Genomic DNA, 19,335 nt, shown 5'->3' with positions numbered 1-19,335 from the left:
ATCAAAAATTCAAAAATTCATCTTTATTTCAGCTTTTACAGCCCACTAACTGCATTATGGAGATTTGAAAGACAGCCACAATCAGCCAAATTATTCAAGCGCATGAAGAAAGAGAAGATCAATCATTTCTATAAAAGGGGCAATTGTAAGAGAAAAAACACAACTCATTTTTTAGAGCATTTCTCACACACATTCACTTTTCTAGTATTTGCTTCTTCCAAGTTCTTCCCTTTGTTCTTCATCTACTTTTTATTCATTCAGTTCTTTCATAATACAGAAATCGCATGTCTTGGATAATTAATATCTCTATACATCCCATTGTTCTGTAATTTCTTTGTATACAAATTATGAGATTCAAGTAAGTTTTCTTCTAACTATAATTATCTTTAATTTCTGCTTTATAAAATATTCTTGTTACAATTTCTATTTGTTACAAATAGATCTTCATATTTCCTTACATGGTTTCAATTATGGTTGTTATATTCAAATTATTCTTGGTTTGTGATATCATGGTACTAAATGGTATCAGAGCCATTCAACTCTTGGATATATCCATATAATTTAAATGGTATCAGAGCCATTCAACTCTTGGATATATCCATATAATTTAATTTATTTAATATGAAATGTTATATTAAATTATATTTAAATTCAAATAATTTTATAATTGTTAATTGTTAAATCTAAAATTAAAATATATATTTAACTGCAATTATTATTATAATAGTCATTCTTAATTAGAAATATATTTAATTATTATAATTATTTAAATTCTTCTTAATTAACTAAAATATATATTAATTAATATAATTAAAATCAATTAAAAAATAAAAAAAGAATGATTCTCCCCCTTTTTCGCCAGAAACTTAGGTCTGGACTAGTTTCTAACGGTCAATGGTACCATTAGAATCCTCTCTTCGACAAATATTTCCATACCTTCCATTTGAGTTCGGAGGGACAGGGCGCAAGCCACAACTGCCAGACATATTTGTCATCGATTCATCGTTGTCCGATCGAATTTCGGTTCAAACCTCCACCATCAGACTCAGCTATTCAAGATAATTCTAACGAGACTAGCCTCACTCATTTTGGTAAAGCATTTGCGGAGATACGACGGTTTTAAAAATCCAAGCCGCCGCCGCGATGGAAATGGTGGTGGGGTGGGGGGCGCAGCAGGGGGTAAGGGGTTGGGGTGGGGTGCGGTAGTTAGATTTTTTTAATATATAATAATAATATATTTTTTTAATCTTAAATTATTTATATATAATATAAGTTAAATAATTTATTGAATCTACACATTTCCTTTTTTTAAAATCTTATAGTTGAGATTAACTGATTAGATTTAACGATCAATAGTTGATCAAAGAAGATCTATGGTCATTAAAATAATAAATAATATATATTAAGTAAGGTTTAACGGTTACTTTATAAAAAAAAATAATACCGTTAGTTTGATTTAACGGAAAGGGGGTGATTGAGCTGAGTTTTACAAAATATAGGGGGATTTTAGCCTATTTTTAAAATAGAAAGGAATTTTTAGCATATTTATTAAAACACAGGGGGATTTTATGCATTTTGTCCTATAATTTAATAAGTTGGATCTTATTAAATAGGACAAAATGCATGAAACCCCCCCCCCTCCCCGTGTTTTAAAAAGTACAAAAAGCACCTCCTTGTTTACAGAATAGGCTAAAAACCCCCTCTTATTTTGTTTTAGTCAGCAACAAACCCCCATTCTGTTAGCAATTAACGGGAAGTGGAGGATACGCACGTCTGCTGCGTTTGGTAGTCATTTTCTTCGATTTAGGTTCATATTTAATGATAATTTGGACTAAAATATCCCTCTATAGGTCTATATAATATACAAAGGGCTTTTTGTCTTGTTTTGTGTCTTCCTTTTGTCATTTCAAATCCTAAAAATAAGTATTAAATTTTGCTATATTAAATTTATTGAATATTAAATTATATTTAATTTATTTAATATTAAATATTAAATTATATTATATTTAAATTTAAATAATTTTATATTTATTAATTATTAAATCTAAAATTATTTTTAATTAATTAAAATATATATTTAATTACAATAATTATTATGAATTAGCCAAAAATATTTAATTATTATAATTATTTAAAATATTCTTAATTAACTAAAAAACATATTTTAATTAATATAATTAAAATTACATAAAAATTTAAAAAAAAGAAAGAAAATCAGCTATTTCGCCCCTTTTTGCCGAAAACTTGTTTCTAAGTTTCTTGCGCCGTCCGGATGAATTTCCGACGGCCAATGATACCATTAGAATCCTCTCTTCAATATGAACATTTCCACACCTTCAATTTGAGTTTTCGTCAATCATAGAGAGTGGGGTTAAACAACAATTGCCGAACATGTTTGCCATCGATTCATCTCTGTCCGATCGAATCTCGGTCTAAGTCCACCACCATCAGACTTCTCTTCAAGACGATTCTAACGAGACCGTCCTCACTCAATTTGGTAAATAATTTATGAAGATATGATGATTTTAACAAAATCTCGTTGCCGGCGACGAGATTTTGGGGGGGGGGGGATGTGTTTGGTGGTGGGGGGCAGCAGGGGTAAGGGGTGGGTGGGCTAGTTAGTTTTTTTTTTTATATATATAATAATAATATATTTTAAAATTTTAAATTATTTATATATAATATAAGTTAAATAATTTGTTTAATCTAGATCTTTTATTTTTTAAAAATTTAATTGATTGAGATTAATTCATTAGATCTAACGATCAATATTTGATCAAAAAAGATCCAGCAATCATTAAAATAAGAAATAATATATATTAAGGGTATAACGGTCATTTTTTAAAAAATTAACACCGTTAGTTGGGTTTAACGAAGAAGGGGCGATTGAGCTGATTTATACAAAAGACATGGGAGCTTTTAGCTTATTCTGAAAGTAGGAGGTTCTTTTTTGCAGACTTTTTAATATACAGGGGGGTTTTATGGATTTTTACCTATTAAATAAAGAAAATTTGGCTTATGTATTTAATCTAATTAAATACAAGTTGGGTTCAATTACATGGATTTTTATTAAATTTGATTTAAATAAACATTCATTGAGCTTGTGATTTTTAATGCTAAAAATCGATCAAGCCCTAATTTTGAGTCCATGAAGAAATTCATGGAAGGAAATAAATAGCTCGCAAATTATATTTTTGGAAAGCGCAATTCTAGTCATTTTGGGGAATTCTTTATTTGGAATAAAGAGAAATATACCTTGTAGATAACAGAATGTATTTACAAACATTCTTAATTTTCAAACAAGGTATATATATGTGTAATATAATTATTTGGAAATAATTATAATCATAATTACACAACAAAAAAAAATTCCCCCTCTTCCTCTAGCAATTGGCCGTCCCCTCTCTTTCTTGCACAAGGTGTAATTTTTTCTCTCCTTCTTTTCTAGCAAAGAGGATGCAGAGATCTCTACTCTAGTGTGGTGTGGACGAATTAGAGGGCTGCTATGTTGGAGCATCATGTGAAAGATATTTCAAGCGACCACAGAAAAATGAAAGGTATTGTTTTTCACTCTTGTGTTTTTTTGGTTTGGGTGATATTACATCAGCCTCATATTCGTATTTATTTTAGTACATCGAACGCCCGAGAACTCCAACTGTACACCCTTTGGATTCGTTTAATTCTTATATTTATTTTTCATAATTGCACGTTTTGTTTTATAGCTTTCGCTAGCACAATCCCAGGCCATACTATGTGATCCCTTCAAATATTTAATACTAAAAAAATTAAGTAAAATAAATTTACATCGCGTCGTCGAGGATGATGTACTGGCGTGATGATGGTGCGGGGGCTGATGGTGGTGGTGGTGGAGCAGCTGCCGGGTTGACAGGCTGCTGTAACGTGTCATCAGCTGCCTGTGCAGCTCCAAATGCTCTAGCATCATCTGGAGTCTGCGATGCGGGGGAAGGTGCGGGCGTATTAGGTGGTATAGGTGGTCGAAAGAATGCTTCCCCAACATGGGAAGCATCTGACGGTACTGGTGGAAGTGGCGGGCCATAATCACGCCCTCGACTACACGGTGTAGGCGGCGTACCAGTAGACATTATCTAAACAAATTATGTAAAAGTATTAGTCTAAAATTTTCAATTATTGATATTAATATGTTAATAAAAAAGAATATACTAACTTGTGTTATGGGAAAAAGATTAATTTGGTCGAATAAGTTTCCCCGTGTTCAATTTTAGTCCATTGTGTTTACGCATTTCAAAATTTAGTACGGTAACTTGCAGAATCGCTTAAATTAGGACCACAGACGGATTTTTGGACATGTTTACCCCTATGCAGATTTTAAAAGAGTTTTTTCAGTCCATTTACACTAAAATCCTAAATTTTCATCCATGCTCGCCAGAATGGTATCAGAGCCTAGGTTTATTAAAGAAATATATTATTGTATTACATTTTGATATTATTTATCCACTAATTGAGGAGACTCATCAAGAGAAAATGAAACCGAACGAAAGTTCGAGTTACTCTGAAAATAGAGAATATTTCCAAATTCTGAAAATACAAAGAAGAGAATTTCTCATGAAAGTTCTTGACAAATGTTATAACGGTCCCAAGAGGATTGATCCAAAACTTCTCACGCCAGAAGAAGAACGAGTGTGGCGGACAAATTTCGAGGTTCGACAAGTACTACCAGGAAATGCAGTGAGGCGTCTACACTCCACTGAAGTTCATAGTAGAATCCCAGCCAAGAGAAGCGAAACGGGTAAATTTCTTCATAATTTCAGTTCTAAAAATTATGACTGATTGGAAAGAACTCGAGCCGGATACATAAAAGATCTCCCAAGATCTGAGGGAGATACAAAATACGGTTTAAGTCTATGGACATAGGTTAATCCATATACCTATGAAAATAGAATCTTTGAGCTAAAAGGTGGACGAGGTCCTTAAGATCCTTCCCGATCTACACAAGGGCCTTACAGATCTGAGGGCAGAAATTACAGATCTGAAAAGAAATAAAAGAGAGAACCCTAGGACATCAAGATCCAGAAAGGAGCGAATCAGGGACGCCCTTGGAACAGTACCTCTTCTACACCAGATGGGAAAGGCCACGGAGATTCCAAAGCCTAAGCCCAGAGAAGATCTGACTATCGAATCTATCAGATCTATAAAATAATGGAGGTAACAAAAGCGGATCTATCAGATATACAAGAATTGGCAGAATCCTTTTCCTAACTTGGGATTGTGGATTTGGTCAATATCCAAACAAATAAAATCACTCCAGCACAACCACCGCCGGAGGGAAGTACATGTTCTAATGATCCACCGTAGGATCAACCGATGAGACAAAGTGCGGATTTCCACACCAATGCCACTCCAACGTTTATGGGAACCAGGTTAAAGGAATATCTAGGGAGAAATCCAAAAGGAGTGCCTCAAAATACACGTTAGGCGAGGACTATGCTCCAGCCCTTACATTCATATGGCGCTATACTGAACCTGAATATTATTGATTTCCAAAATACCGAGAAGTTGATAGACGAATGGGTTGCAGCCATCAAGATCGCTGCAACCACCTTAGAGCTGGACAAGGAAAACTTCATAGAACTTGTTGAGTTGAGCTTGGAGGGATCTGTGAAGATCAGATGGGATAACACCCCAGAAGATACCAATGCCAGCATCCTTGCCGGAGATTCAAAAGGCGCGATAGCAGAGCCGCTAGGAAGGTTTATCAAGATAACCTTCATCGAAGATGGATACTTTGAAGGAAGTACAGCAGAAAAGGCTAGAGAATATGCCCAAGCTCTTTTCAGCCTTGAAGTAAGAAGTATTCGTGCAGTAGATGTCTATATCTATTGGTTCCGCAAGTATTTCTTCTAGAGTGGAGTAGCAACAGAAGTAGCAGCTCCATGTTCTTCGCAAAGAGATGAAGTCCATGGAGGGAAATGTTGATCCAGTCATACAAAGTACCTAAAGGACAACTACATTTAGTAGTGCGAAAAATGTCTTTTCTTAAAGATAAACTAAAGGATTGGTGTTATCAAGCATGCATCGAGAAGAACATGAAAAGACTGAGAGGTAAAATCAAACGAACTCCTCTCTGTTGTGATAACAATGATTTTCCAACTATTATAGGAGAATCAAGTGAGCCGAGAAAAAGGAGGAAGCAAAATAGTGAATCCTACCCCAGGAGTTCTAGAAGAACCTTTTCACGACGAAGATCATGATGGTCCAATTCCAAAGCCAGAACATATAAATCTGGACAGAGAACAGGACCAACAAGGGTTTCATCCCAAGGATCTAGACGAACAGATGCAAGATCCACGGGAAGAACCCCTAAAAGAAGAACTTTCAGACGGGTCCATACCCGAGCCAATGAAAGTTTCAAAGACTACAATTGCTGGACTTGTGGAGCAAAAGGACATATATCTCCCGATTGCCCGCAGAAACGTGGTGAATTTAGAAAATTTGAAGCCACGAATGATATCCTAGATGCAGTTTACTATGGCGATTTGGTACCCATCTACCAATTCGAAGACATTCCTTCAGACGAAAGCATCCATGAGGAGGAATTAGAGACTAATTCGAATGAATCTTCAACCGAGTTGGAGTAATTACAACGAGGGATATAGGCTTCAAACTTTCGAAAGCCTATCAGGATTCTTCTCTAGAATTACAGTGTCAAACAAAACCATGGAAAGAATCATGCGATAAGATTCTAACCTCAACCCATATGATTGATTTAGGATTGGAGAACTGGGAAAATCCTGAACCAGATAGGACTGAACCAAAGGAAGCATCACATAATCTACAAATTAAGTTCAGGTGAGTTTAGTATACCTATGGAACTTACTGGTAATGTGATGGAGATGTAATTAATTCCTAAAGAAGAAATTCTTCAAGAATTAAGTAAGCTTAGAGAAGAAGTAGTTGTTACTATGAAATGGATCCACATAGGGACTATTGAAGTAGTAATAAAAGCAACTTTTAAGGAAGAAATTGATTCATAAATACATTTATCGATAATGGATACAAGAATCAATAACTTAAGAGATGATTGTCTTAGAACAATGATAGGAAATCTGTATGGAGGAAAATTAATGTTTGACATTCATCCTAGGATTCCATACAGCCTAGCAGACCAATATTTCAGTAGAGTCTAAACCCTTCATTAATATTTTAAAAGAAAATATCTAATGAGAGAAGGTAATAGACTATATTCTATAACTTATAGAATTGCATATGCCCTTTCCAACAAAAATCACTCAGATTTGTTTTTTAGGAAAGAGTATATTGAGATTTTTAGAGGTTTTAGGGAATTCGCCGAGGTAATGACACCAGATCCTATTCGGAGACTTAGAATAGGAGGTGTTGATATCATCATAAAAAGATCATCCAGGTTTAGATAGAACACTTAGCTCTACAACTGAGTTAGGTAGCAGGATGTCCTTTTCAGAAGATAGGATTACAGGCTACAAAGGAAAGGAGAACGAGTTATTAAAAGCTTTAACTCCTCAAGAGATTAGGGTAGATAACGGACAACTTAGATGTCCTGAAGGATGGAAAGAAATACAAGTTACATTTGACATCACTAAGAAATAAAATTTTCCCCTTGCGATGACTTATATCATTTCCAGCAACCTGTTGTTGAAAAATATGAAGGCATGTTAGAAATAGCAGGCAATGAAATTTTAGTTGCAGGACGAGAAAATGGGAGTATGACTTTGGAGTTAAGTTTTCTTGAAGATCATAACCATGGGGAAGAAAAGGTAACGGAATGGAATTCAGTCTTGATGGTGTTACCATAAAGATTGAATGACGAGTCCCTTTTCTATATACATATCTGCTGGTATGTTGGATGATCAATATAAGACAGAGTATTTTGCAGCTTATATTGATTCAGGATCGAGAATTTGCACGACAAAACCTTCAGTTTTCCCTAAAGAAGTAAGGGAAACCTTACCCATTATTGCAGGAAGGGATTTTTCACCAAAAATTCTGATACTCAATAAGGGAATACGAGAAGCCAAAATCATGATTGGAGGAGCATTTGGATCACCCTGGTTTAGGGTAAAAACACCTCCTATTTACTTCCATGATACAGGAGCCGATATCTTGCTAGGTAACAATTTCATTTAAACATTTGCAGATATATGCAGGATAATCTAAGAAATCTGTTAATCTTTACTACTAACTGTGGTAGTAAGATACAGGTGTTGCGAAGAGAAAAGGCATTTAACAGTATAATGCCAATAAATTTTCGCAGGAAACGTGGTGATTTTGATGCCAGATTAACTCATCCGAAAATGCATGATAAAAGGAAATTTGGTAAGGTCCTTTTGTCTTTCGAGCAACGGGGACTCATAGACAGCGATAGGTTCTATAAGGAATCCGAGGAGGAAATTATAAACCTTAATGAAACACTACTGGAAATAAAATCGCTAGATATCAGCGAGGAGAGCATGCTTTCTCTTGAGAATGTTAAGAGGCTCATCCAGAGGAACTTCAGTGGAAACCCTTTGGCATGGTGAGATAGGAACAAAATTGAAACTACGTTGAAGGCGAAAGATGAATGCAAATACGGGTATGTTCGATACAAACCTATCGAGATGAACATGAAAGATAAGAAGGATATGCAGATGACAATCAAAGAGCATATCAGTCTTGGACTCATTGAACCCGGAGTCTCTACCTACAGTAGCCCTGTATTTTTGGTAAGAAACCATGGTGAGATTAAGAGAGGTAAACCCAGGTTGGTTATTAACTATCAAGTTATTAATAAAATATTAGCATTTAATGGTTATTACATTCCTAGTAGAGAACACTTAATTTATTGCATTAAAGGAGCAAAAGTGTTTTCTAAATTCGATTGCAAATCTGATTTTTATCAGATTAAAATCGAGAGTGAATCAAAAAAATTTACTGCATTCTCCACACCACAAGGACAATATATCTGAAATGTGCTTCCAATGGGTTTAGCTAATGCACCTAGATATTTCAAAGAGAAAGATGGATAATCTTTTTAAATATTATTTCGAATTCATATATGTCTATATTGACAACATATTGACTGCATCTAAAAATATGAAAGAACATATCAAACATCTTGAAATATTTTCTAATGCATGCCATAAAGAAAGTTTAGTACTTTCTGAAAAGAAAGCCACTATAGCTGTCAATAAAATTGAATTTCTAGAAATTCTTATCGACGAAACAGGAATTGAGTTACAGGACCATATTGTGGAGAAAATATGCAACTTTCCAGATGTACTCAAGGACAAGAAGCATTTGCAGAGCTTCTTGAGAGTTGTTAATTTTGCAGGTATCTTCATTAAGGATCTTGTAAGATACAGAAAGAATTTCCGGCCACTTCTAAAAGAAACAGAAATTTCAAAGTGGAAATGGGAAGAAATTCACACAAAAAGGGTTCGTAAGCTTAAACAGGTTTGCAGTAACCTGCCAAAGCTTGCTATACCACAAGATGGGGATGAATTTGTGTCTACACAGACGCCAATGACTATAGATGAGCAGCAGTGCTCATGAAGAAGACCGCTACAGGGGAAGAACCTTGGAGATATACAGAACGGTTGTTCTCAGAACAGCAAGCCAAAGTTTGGCATATTAACGAGAAAGAATTCTTTGCGGTTTGGAAGGCTTTTAAAAAATGGCCTTTATTTTTACTTGCTAAAAAATGGCCAATGTTAGGGCTTTCCTAAAAAATAAATAAGAATCGAAGTTAGAGAAAGCTTGTATTATCAGATGGCAAGCTGAATGCCAATATTATTGTCGTTATAAAATCTCATGAAAATATTCTTGCATCTGAGAAATCTAAAGCAAACTCCATCATGTTAAGACTTAGGCACCTCCAGGAAAACCTCGAGGAGCTTGACAGAAAGTTAGGACAGCTAGCGGTTAATGCCCAAGTTGCCGGACAAATCCAAAGAACTGATATAGACATTGTTCAGGTCGCAATAAGGAGTTCCTTATTAGCATCCACCTTGCTGTGGAACAACTTAAGAGAACCAATTCGGAAGGCGTCACCTTTGGAGATGACTCACTAGTTGAGGGAGCATGACCCGAAACATGCCTTTAGGGTGCAGGGCTCTAGACTTGTAGCGTGGGATTCAAGTACAGATTGCACGAGGCCATCATCAGACTCTGGTGAAACGGCAACAATTGAGTCACAGGAAGTGCAAACTTCTGTAGGTTCAAGTCAAACCAGCACCTCCAGGGTTAAGGAAGAAGAGATTAGCCTTAGGCCAATGACAGGCACCTCTAAGGCTAATACTAACGAATTTATATATTTTTCTGCTTGGCTGGAATATCAGCGTATGTGGAAAAAAATTAATTTCTCGCAAAGGAGTAAACCCAAGCAAGACCATTATCGAAACATCCGAAAAATATAATAGGGCCTGAATGTTAGAAGGATCGAAACCAGAAGATATCCGAGAATGGTATGATTTTGGAGTCTTGCTTCAGTTCATTCTATGTCACCATGTTTTCCGAAAATCTCAAAATTTCTGGAGTGGATTAGTGGGGCAGTCTTTAATTCATGGCGAAACAACCTCCACTTAAAGAGAAGCGACGTCCTAGAGATAAAATTCGTATCAGTAGCTCCAAAAACTGTAGGAAAGGGGTCTCATCCAGCATTCCATTTTATAAAGCTGCAGAAACCAGGTATGATAGCTTTCAACAAGATCAAAGCTACCACAAGAGAAGCTCCCTTGGTATAAGCCATTAGTGAAGACAGTATCTCTACCAGGAGAGCTTGGGAATTATGGGTTTGTCTCACAAAAATAGACAAAGTCAAATATCCATTCAAGATTTTTTCAAACAAAGTGAATTGATTGTTCCTATTAAACTCCATGACAGGAAAAAGCACTGAGTTCGCAGAAAGTTTATTTGAAAAGAGAGAACGTTAATTTGGGAAAATAAACTACCGGCGACCGAAGCAACAAGGATGAAGACGTGCAACAACATGTTGCATGTTGGGCAATGGCATAATCATTTACGCCCTTGCTGTGAAAAATAAGAGAAGCCCCTGTTCGAAACAAAAGTTCGGGTCACACAAAATAAACCTGAACCAGACCAAGACAAAGGAAAAAGAAAAGTTTTTACAAAAAGAAGTAAAAATTAAAAAATATAAAAAAGCAAGAATAAGATTGTCGGCAGAAAATGACAAAGGCAACATTCAGCAAAGCAGGAAAGCCAGCTGGAAATCAGGTGAACGTTAAACAATTATGACCAACAGCTGGAAATCACGAGGCAATGACGAATGCAATGATATCATCATAAAACAAGTTTGGATTCCAAATTTGAATTCCGCGGACGCCTATAAATAAAGATGTAATTAAGTAAAAGGGGGACATCAGAAAAACTTCTCCTACTCTTCAAAGCGTTAGAGTTATGAGTTCTTTTAATCTTTTGCAGAATTTTAATTTCTCAGTTTATGGGGGTTTCCCCAACAAGTCAAGTCCTCTACACCATGAGAGGTTAAACAGTTGTCTCCTCGAACGGAGGAATAATATCTATGTAATATTCTCTATATTTCTTCAATAAAAGTTAGGCTTCTGTTCAACTTGTTTATCCAAAATTCTATTAAGTCCCTGTATTGGAGTCCCTTTTACGCCCTAAGGTAGGAAACAAAATAGGGTTGTGCTGTTTTGTTACTGAAGGAGTCAAGTTCCTGCGAATCATCTACTGCGGTAGTGTGGTTGGAGGAAGTCCATAAAATCGAGAACTTGGAATACCCGAAAACAGAGCGGTCAAAGCAAGGTATGAATTTATGGGGTCTTAATCTCTTTCGGAAGCATGTTGGGCCGTTTTAAGAGCATGAAAATAGATTATCTAGCTTTGTCTTTTGAAAGGGTAAAAAGGTCATAAAATAGGCTGATGGACCAGATTTACGCGAATTTGAAAGATAGTGTACTAAAATTGATATTGCCAAAGCTAGTGTACCAAAATTGAACCGAGACAAAGTTAATTTACTAAAGTTTTCTTTTTCCCTTTTTGTTATTATTATAAAAAAAATATTAATATTGGGGACATTGGTCTAAAATTTTGTGATTATTTACATTATTATGTAAAAATGTTAGTATTGGGAATATTGTTGTAATTCTTTTTAATTTTTGTGATTATTATATAAAAAAATTAATACTGCACAAATTGGTCTAAATTTTGTGATTATATTACATTATTATGTAAAAATGTTGTTATTGGGAATATTGTTCTAATTTTTTTAAATTTTTGTGATTATTATTTAATAATATTACTATAAGGGAAATTGGTCTAAATTTTGTGATTATTTACATTGTTATGTAAAAATATTAGTATTGGGAATAGTGTTCTATTGTTTTTTTAATTTTTGTAATTATTATGTAAAAAGATTAATATTGGAGAAATTGGTCTACGTCTTTCTATTATTGACATTATTATGAAAAAAATTATTAATTGGAATATTGTTCATACTTTTATAGTTATTTATATTTATTATGTAAAAATATTAATATTGGTGAATTTGATCAAAAAAAATAATTATTGTGATTATTATGTAAAAATTTATTAACGGGAATATTGTTCAAGTTTCTGTCATTATTTATATTTATTATGTAAAAGTGTTCCATGAATTACACATAAATTGCATAAATTTAGGAAACTCTCATAAATTAAATGAGTTACACATAATTTGCATAAATTACAGATAAATTGCATAAACCTTTTAAAGATTGCCAAAAATTTACAGAGAATTAGAAAAATTAAAAAAAATTACAGAAAATCAGGAAAATGAAAAAAATTACAGAAAAATAAGAAAATTATAAAAATTTACAGAAAATTAAAAAAATTATAAAAAAATTACAAAAAATTAAGAAAATTAAATTTACAGAAAATTAAGAAAATTACAAACAAATTACAGAAAATTTCAAAGATAATTCCTGAAAATTATTTTAGAAAAGATTCTGAAAGTATTCTCAGAAAATATTCTGAAAATAGTTTTAGAATTTTTTTCTAAAAAATATTGGAATTTTACTACAAAAAATATGGTTTATTTTTCTGAAAATCAAAACTTTTTTAAATAAATGGGGGAAAAATTTAAAATCCGAAAATTTTTCAAAAAACTTTCAGAAAATGTTTTAAAAAGGCTAAAATTCGTTTATAAAAAAATGGGGGTTTATTTTTATATAAAAATGGGGAAATATTTAGAAGAAAATGGGGGGAAAAAGGGAAGAAAAAGTCGTTGGGTGGAGGAGGGTTATGAAAGAAAAAATAAGGTGGGAGGTCACAAAATAAAAAAAAAATGGAAACTTGAAGTCTTACCTTCACAATCGGCGACAACGACAACAGCAGATGATGTCTGGAGAGAGTGGGAGGCGAAAGATCGGGAAAATGAGAGTGAGGGAGGGAGAGGAAGAAAGAAAGAAAAAAATCTGCTAAGTGTTGTATATATATACAAATTCTTGGAACGACTGGAGGGTTGTAGTACTATCAATGGGAACTATAGACTCAAATGAAGTTCTTTCATTCTGTCGAGGTGTCTCACTTCTTTCCTCAACTAGCACCTCATTGCGTCGGCTATGCACGTGAAAAGCTTTTTCCAAGAACACTATGTTTCTTGAGACAAAAACCTTTTTTTCAGATGGATCAAAGAGGTAGTATCCCGCAGTTTCATTCGGATATCCGACAAACCGGCATAGACTAGACCTCGACTCTAGTTTGTCTCCCACTAGCCTCTTGACGTATACGGGGCAACCCCACACTCTCAACTACTTGTAGGACGCAAGCTTTCCATGCCATATCTCATATGGCATCTAGGCCACCATCTTAGTGTTGGAATGAGTGACCAAAAGCTAATTGGATTGGCGGTTTTGATAACCATTCAAGCAATCTTTATTTAAGCAATACTGTCCCGACGAATATAGTAAGTATTCGTCTTCGGCACACGTGTCTGTTGTGCATACCAAATTAAGTCAAGCACTGCTTGAACGTCACAACAGATTGCCATAGACCACCTTAACAACCATGCAACAATTGGACTGCGCATTGAAAGACGGTAATGAAACCAACTATTTAGGGTTGGGTTTGAATCATTCCAAGTCAAGGACCTCGAGACTGGGCATTGAGAATCCTACTAAGACATGGCCTAAGAGTCACATTCATTTGATGAGTGTCATGTTCCATGAGCGATAGACGTGAGACGTCTTTGCGATCTTAACGGGTCGATTGGCTAGGTGTCGAATCAACTGAACTGACTTACGGGGATCATCATATGGAGCGTTGGAGGCTTGATCAGTATGATTTGAGTCCCCGACTCCGATAGTATAGGGGTAGTCCTCAAACTCTAGGAATCACGGTAGTCACGTGCATGCAATGACTATATCTTAGATTTGTGCGAGAGGTAATCGCATCTCAAACATGATCATCATAATCCTTGTGTAGTGCAGTCAAAGTATGTAGCGAGGACGATGAGTTCCAAGAAGAGGATCTATCCCCTGTCAAAACGTGACAGAGGTATCACCTATGCACTTGGAGATGCGTCTGTGCTCTATAAAGTTGTGGCCACAGTCATTTGTCGAATAGGAAGAAGACGTCCCTATGTCGAGCAATTTGGTGTAATGTGATTTCACGTATTAAGCATAGACGCCTAGTCTAGGATGGAAATCGACGCCCAATTCCATGCCTAGGCTAAGGCTCGGAGACGATGATGGAAGGACTATACCCATATGGTCTCGGGAGCCTAAAACTTCACATGGATTTTCTCCTACTCTCTAGTGCCATGGACCTTTGCTTAACGGCCACCCATGGTGATGGATTTTCTTGATTTAGGGTTAATTAAGAATTATTAATTAAATTAGATTTAATTAACAATAGTATTTGACACTAGCCCAAGTCTAGGTCAAAGGTGAAGCTAAAGAGCCACACACAAAGCACCGAGAAGGGACGAGGAAGTAATTGGAGAATTAATTCCATAAGTAATTGGATTACTTATATATGAGTGGTATCCTTTGGATGGATAAGCCCAAGGATAAATTAATTTGATTAATTTATATTGGACTTGCTCTTATTATATAATAAGTTGGACTTATTAATTAATAAAGGCTTGGTGGCTCATATATTTAATTGGATTAAATATAGGATAGAATTAATTAAGTGGGATTTAATTAAATTAGATTTAATTAAGATTTATTGAGCCTTGTATTTTAATTAATTAAAATCTGTCCGAGCCCATTAATTAAGTTAGTGGAAATTGTTAGAAAAGAAAATTATTAACTAATAAATTTACTTTCGGAAAGTGTCATGTTAGTATTCTTTATTTGGAATAAAGAATTTTATTACCTTATGGATGGTAAAATGAACCTAGACATATTTTAATACATCCATTCAAGGTATATATGTGTTAGTCATTTGGAATGACTAATGAATACACTAAATAATTTCCTACTCTCTAGTTTCCACGCGGCCACCCCCTTCCTCTCAAACACACTTGGTGTATTTTCTCCCAAATTTTATTCTAACAAATAGAATTGAGGGATTCCAAATTTTAGTATGGTGTGGATGAAACTTTAGAGGGTTTCTACGTTGAAGCCTAGCATGAACGGATCAAACGAAGGTGGTTCAGAGTGTGACGCCCCAAATATTATAATACATAATTGTAGGATTAATTGATAAATTTTTATGAAATTTAGTTAATTAGCACTAAATTATGGGTCATAATTGGAATATAATAAAACTTGAATGGATTAAATTGGAGTTCGTTATAATATTTTGGGATAATTTTTATTAATTAAGAAAATTAGAAAGGACGTAAATGGTATTTTGAGAAAATTTTAATTAAATAAATAAAATAATAATAATAATATATAAAATATATATTACTAATAATATATATGTGTAAGTAACATGTGTACATATATATATATGAAAGCCAAAAAAAAAAAAGAAAAGAAAAAAAATGAAGGAAAGGGTTTGGGGGTGGGCCCTCACCCACCGCCCCACCCCTACATATATATATATATGTGTGTGTGTGTGTGTGAGTGAGCCAATTATCATAATCTCACAAATTGCAAAATTTGCAATTTCCTTCTCTGTTCGGCGATCCGGGGCGGGAGGTAAGTTTTTATTTTAATTTCTATTAATTTATATAATTATATAATTTATTTAGTTCATTTATTAAATGTTGATTATATTGAGCGATGTACTATTTAATCGGAATATTTTACGAGTTTGACTATTTAAAATAATGTCAAATTAAATATCAAATTGGATATAAAAATGATATCGTTGGTCGATTAGATTGTTAAATTTATTAGATTTGAGTATTACTATAGTTAATTTATATAATTCCATCAGAATTATCAACCAAATACGCAATTATATGTATTATTGTTCAATTAAAGTGTATAATAACGAGAAATTGATAGAAAATTCATAAAAATATTCCAAAAATTATATTTAATAAATGGTATGTTAATAAAGAGGAAAAATAAAGATTTGTATTTCGATAAAAATGAAATATTAAAGAATTATTAGAAATTATACAAATGATATTCAATATTATATTTTAAAGAAATTACGATATTCTCGATATATTAATGGTGTATGGTATAACTCATTATAGAATACGGGGGTGAGGTGAAAGGACTGACAATTAGCGATTGAGTAGAAAGAAACGTTGTGAGGTTGAGGTAAGTAAATAATTAGTATTATCTATATATGTTCCATTTATTTGTGATATTATTATATAAATTTGTGGTTCATGTTGATGTTGGTTTACCTGAAAATATATGAATAGTAAATGATTTAATTTGATTGATGATATTGTGTACGTGGAATGTGAAGACATGTTGAAATACTATGTTTGTTGTTTGATGTGTTGTGGATGTTTGAAAATGAGAATATGTTGATATGAGGGAGTGGTGGAAATTGAATATAATTGTGGTGTGAATACCCCTTGATGTGTTGAAAAGCCTATAAGGCGAAATGATATGAAAAAGATGTGAAATGAAAAGAGCGATGCTGCGATATGAAAAAGATGTGAAATTAAAAGAGCGATGCTGTGATATGAAAAAAATATATATATGATACGAAAAGAGCGATGCTGCGAAATGAAAGAGCTATGATGCGAAATGAGATTGATGAGCCGACTGTCAAGGGGATTCACTTGAATTTATATAACAGTGAGACTAAGTTGACGGGAAAAACACGATATCACCTTCTGGTAAACAAACTAGGAAAAAGGAAGTTTAATTGATTATTTTATTGTGAGATAGCTATGTGGTGTACTACAATTATGTTAGAGTTAAATTGACAGTAATCCATGCATGTTGCCTACTTGTCCTGTTTGGCCTGTGTTTGATATACATATATAGATAGGGCTGATTATTTACTTAATGTGTGGCAGGCTCATCCCTATGTTGATATTTTCTTTCAGGAGTAGACTTTGAGGTGTTTGACTGTTGAAGATTAGGTCTACGCGCTATACTCAGGCAGGTCGGGCCAGTATGCTACTTTCTCCTCATTGTCAGTTAGAGTAGAGATCATATTTTGTTGTATAGAGGGAACGTAAGCATGGAGATTACTTGTGGTGTTTGATATGTATATTTATAATGTTGTGGGTTGATAATACCTATTATGACGTGTTGGGATTACGTATGCAAATTGATTAGATGATTATGTGCAAATGTATATATATGAACACAGGGATTACTATAACTATGACGATTAAGGTAGATATAGCTCTTGTAGCGAAGGGGTGCTACACGGAGTAAAACAAAGAAAGATGTAATTCTTGATTACGTTCTAGTACCTCTCATATTTCATTCAACCATTAGCCCTGTTAATTTTATTGTTGTTTATTTTGTTAACAACATCGAATGCCCTGGAAATCCAAGGGTACATTCCTTGGAATTATTGTTTTATTACGTTTTTATTTTAATTTATGCATTTTATTATCGCCACTTCTACTTGCATGTTCAGGGGCGAATCCACTCGCACCTCGCGGTGCCTTTCAAGTGGTATCAGAGCCCGATTCGATATAGGAGCTATGGTTTCCTATGAATAAGCATGACAATATATTTTTTATTGCTATTAAAGCATGATATATTTTTTATTATTCTTGGATAATTATATGAGAAAATTAATTTGTTTATTTTTTGCAATTTTGCGATGATTTAAGTATTTTATGAAAATTTAATTTTATGGCAAAGTATTTATTTTTTAAATTTAGTTTAATGTGAGGAAATAAAAAAAAATTGGCATTCTAGCAGTGCACTGCCGATCGGAAGTGCACAGTGTGCGCAGGCGGGCAAGAACGTGCGCACAGGCCTGGAAAGCGAGAACGTGAGCGCAAGCCTAGCCAGCGAGCACACGTGCGCGTGACAGCCGGCCTCGCGCTGCTCTGCTGACGGCCAACAGTTGGGCTGTTTTTCACCGTTTTTCTAAAAAATTTGATTTTTCAATTTCTGCACATTTTCTGAAAAATGTAAATTATTGCTAATTGATTTTTTTCTAGAATTAACTTGCTTTAATTAATTTGGTTTATTTGTGTGCATTGGATGCACGAGGCCTAGTTAATTAATTTAGTTTATTTTCATGCATTGGATGTTGAGGCTTAATCATCCATTTGAGTTGAAAATCTTAAGATTATTATTTTCTGCATATAACTGTTTGTCGTGATACTGGATATCGCGATATTTTTCGGATGTTCATTCTCTTGTCTAGCATGATTTATTGTTATTATGTGCTAGAATCAATGTAAATGGATGATTACGGAGCCCTAGATCGCATGTATGTCTTTTAATTTTTGTGGGATGGGCCCGTGCGCCCTTGTGATTTGATCTTCTTCCTCCTCATCATTTTTACATAGGATAATAAGACTTGCTATCTCCCTTCTCATGTACTCCCCCCGACTTCTGATCAGGGTTTCTTTTAAATTATAATGAGAGTAGTGTATGACATTCTTTGTGAGATTTTTATTTTAAGCTTGCCTATAGAGAAGAAGGTCCATGGAAAAGAAGGCCCACAGAGAAGGCGGCCCATGGAGATATCACAAGAACCATCTATATATTGATGGGTAATATTACTTTGTAATAGCATAGGGCCACCTTAGACAGACCATAGACTCACTACGGGCCCAATGGGTCACATAAGTTGGGCTCGTGATTATCTAACAGGGATATGTTAGGTTTCATTGCATAGGATGCATTTATTTAATGCTTTATTATTTGATATTTATGCATGCTATGTTTATAGGTGATGAGGTCTCGGTCAAACCACTCATAATTAACTCTCACTTGGTTGGACTAAGTTGAAGTGTTAGGGCCTAAAATGGACTTGGAT

At 34.3% G+C, this 19,335-nt stretch overlaps 1 long non-coding RNA gene across 1 annotated transcript; it reads left to right on the top strand.

Moving 5' to 3' along the window:
* Positions 1 to 16,000: 16,000 nt before the first annotated feature.
* Positions 16,001 to 17,847, top strand: LOC148788414 (uncharacterized). Its single transcript, XR_016065302.1, has 3 exons — positions 16,001 to 16,106; positions 16,616 to 16,682; positions 17,429 to 17,847. It is a non-coding gene; the product is annotated as an uncharacterized LOC148788414 (long non-coding RNA).
* Positions 17,848 to 19,335: the final 1,488 nt, after the last annotated feature.

Source organism: Sesamum indicum, linkage group LG4 (assembly GCF_026168435.1).
Source record: "Sesamum indicum cultivar Baizhima isolate 11 linkage group LG4, ASM2616843v1, whole genome shotgun sequence".
Taxonomy (NCBI): Eukaryota; Viridiplantae; Streptophyta; class Magnoliopsida; order Lamiales; family Pedaliaceae; genus Sesamum; species Sesamum indicum.
The sequence above is the reverse complement of the archived record's forward strand: the minus strand, read 5'-3'. Positions and strand labels throughout refer to the sequence as shown.